The sequence below is a fragment of the Schistocerca cancellata genome, unplaced genomic scaffold (assembly GCF_023864275.1).
Source record: "Schistocerca cancellata isolate TAMUIC-IGC-003103 unplaced genomic scaffold, iqSchCanc2.1 HiC_scaffold_475, whole genome shotgun sequence".
Taxonomy (NCBI): Eukaryota; Metazoa; Arthropoda; class Insecta; order Orthoptera; family Acrididae; genus Schistocerca; species Schistocerca cancellata.
The window spans coordinates 15001-17500 of NW_026046492.1; the positions used below are offsets into that span (position 1 = coordinate 15001).

Here is a 2500-nt window from a genome sequence, read left to right on the forward strand (position 1 = left end):
GGCTTAACCTAACCCACGTTGTGGCTTAACCTAACCCACGTTGTGGCTTAACCTAACCCACGTTGTGGCTTAACCTAACCCACGTTGTGGCTTAACCTAACCCACGTTGTGGCTTAACCTAACCCACGTTGTGGCTTAACCTAACCCACGTTGTGGCTTAACCTAACCCACGTTGTGGCTTAACCTAACCCACGTTGTGGCTTAACCTAACCCACGTTGTGGCTTAACCTAACCCACGTTGTGGCTTAACCTAACCCACGTTGTGGCTTAACCTAACCCACGTTGTGGCTTAACCTAACCCACGTTGTGGCTTAACCTAACCCACGTTGTGGCTTAACCTAACCCACGTTGTGGCTTAACCTAACCCACGTTGTGGCTTAACCTAACCCACGTTGTGGCTTAACCTAACCCACGTTGTGCCTTAACCTAACCCACGTTGTGCCTTAACCTAACCCACGTTGTGCCTTAACCTAACCCACGTTGTGCCTTAACCTAACCCACGTTGTGCCTTAACCTAACCCACGTTGTGGCTTAACCTAACCCACGTTGTGGCATTAACCTAACCCACGTTGTGCCTTAACCTAACCCACGTTGTGCCTTAACCTAACCCACGTTGTGCCTTAACCTAACCCACGTTGTGCCTTACCCTGCTCTGTAATTGGCATATGACACGTTACATTAATGTATTGTTGTCCAACCGCAACCGGCTCAGAATGTTGTGTACACAGCTATGTGTCATCTCCCCATAACAGCTGCATTGCAGTGTGGTACGCCATAGAGACGTGTGGGAGTAATGGACGCAGTGGATGGCGATCAGCATGAGCCGTCTGTTCATGTAGTGGCGCGTGTATGCAGACGTAGTAGTCTCTTCTCACACAATGTGATAGCACGGTGCCCCGCGTTCCACATCTGCGACATGCTACAGAGGCCGGTTGACAGTTGGTCGCGCAATGGAGATCGCATATGTACGGGGGCACCTTCCACGTGCCCTCTAGTCGGGCACATTTTGTTGCGTGGATGTGAGCGAATGTAGTGTGTCTTGACACCTGACAGGCAGGCATGCAATAATAGTTGACTTTGCAAACGGGGATGGACGTGTACGTTTACTGGTGACGTTACGCAAATGAACAACTGGTAACCCGTTGTGGTGCGGTTGATCTTGCTGGAGGTACATCTGTGAGGGCAACGATCGGTACAGCTACGAAGCGGTCCCCACCATACCAACGAACGTGAATGTGAATCTGGGTGTGAAGCGATACGCGGCTGTGGGTGGGTGGGACTGTCCCCGGCCGGTGAGGGGGGGCCGCCCGGCGTGCTGGCCGCGCGGTGCGTGGGCGCACGCGCTACAGCCGGCTGGTGGGGGCGCCCAGTGGCAGGCGCGCCGGCCGACGGACGCGGCAGGCGGCGCAGCTGCGCGCCGGGGCACCCTGCGCGCGGCGCCGTGCAGCCAAAGTGGGTCCTCGCGGACCCGGTGCGAAGCGCGGTGGACATCTGCAGTGTGCTGGTCCGATTGAGGACTGTGTGCGTTGAGGATGCGCCGCCGCCCGGCACTCGGCGCCGCGACGCCGTCTGCTGCTCGGTCGCCCCAGCGGTTCTCGCTGGTGGTTTGTATCGCAGTTGTGCGGACGTGTTGGCACGTGCGCTGTGCTGGGAGAGTTCGCTTCGGCACCCACGTGGGGCCTTTGCCCTTCTGTGGCGCTGGCGTTGGAGCTGCCGGTCACCGTAGGTGGCGCGTGTTGTCTCCCGCCGGCAATGCCACGACAGCACGCTCCCGGGCCTCTGTCGGCAGCGGCAAGCTCAGTTGGGAGCACGGGTGGTCGCACCTAAAGCGTCTACTCGCCTAACTCCGGGCGATTGCGCCTCTCTCGAACCCGACCAAGTACTTAGGACGGCGCTGCGCGCCGCCGGGACCTGAGAGGGTTTCGAGGTGTATTGTGCAGGGGAGCCCAGCCTCCTCCTGTTTGCAGAATAATTGAGCGGACGCTTGCGTGTTCGCGCGGGCCCCCGGGACACACTCCCGGGCGGCCGGCTGCTCAGCTCTAGTTGACGCAGCTCCCTGGTTGATCCTGCCAGTAGTCATATGCTTGTCTCAAAGATTAAGCCATGCATGTCTCAGTACAAGCCGCATTAAGGTGAAACCGCGAATGGCTCATTAAATCAGTTATGGTTCCTTAGATCGTACCCACGTTACTTGGATAACTGTGGTAATTCTAGAGCTAATACATGCAAACAGAGTCCCGACCAGAGATGGAAGGGACGCTTTTATTAGATCAAAACCAATCGGTCGGCTCGTCCGGTCCGTTTGCCTTGGTGACTCTGAATAACTTTGGGCTGATCGCACGGTCCTCGTACCGGCGACGCATCTTTCAAATGTCTGCCTTATCAACTGTCGATGGTAGGTTCTGCGCCTACCATGGTTGTAACGGGTAACGGGGAATCAGGGTTCGATTCCGGAGAGGGAGCCTGAGAAACGGCTACCACATCCAAGGAAGGCAGCAGG

The 2500-nt window shown here is 56.8% G+C and overlaps 1 non-coding gene across 1 annotated transcript in view; it reads left to right on the forward strand.

The window, feature by feature from the left end:
* Nucleotides 1–2053: 2053 nt before the first annotated feature.
* LOC126126848 (small subunit ribosomal RNA) overlaps nt 2054–2500 on the forward strand; it is a 1909-nt gene continuing 1462 nt past the window's right edge. The window contains exon 1 of the ribosomal RNA XR_007526930.1: nt 2054–2500. This exon is cut by the window's right edge and continues 1462 nt beyond it. This is a non-coding gene — a ribosomal RNA (small subunit ribosomal RNA).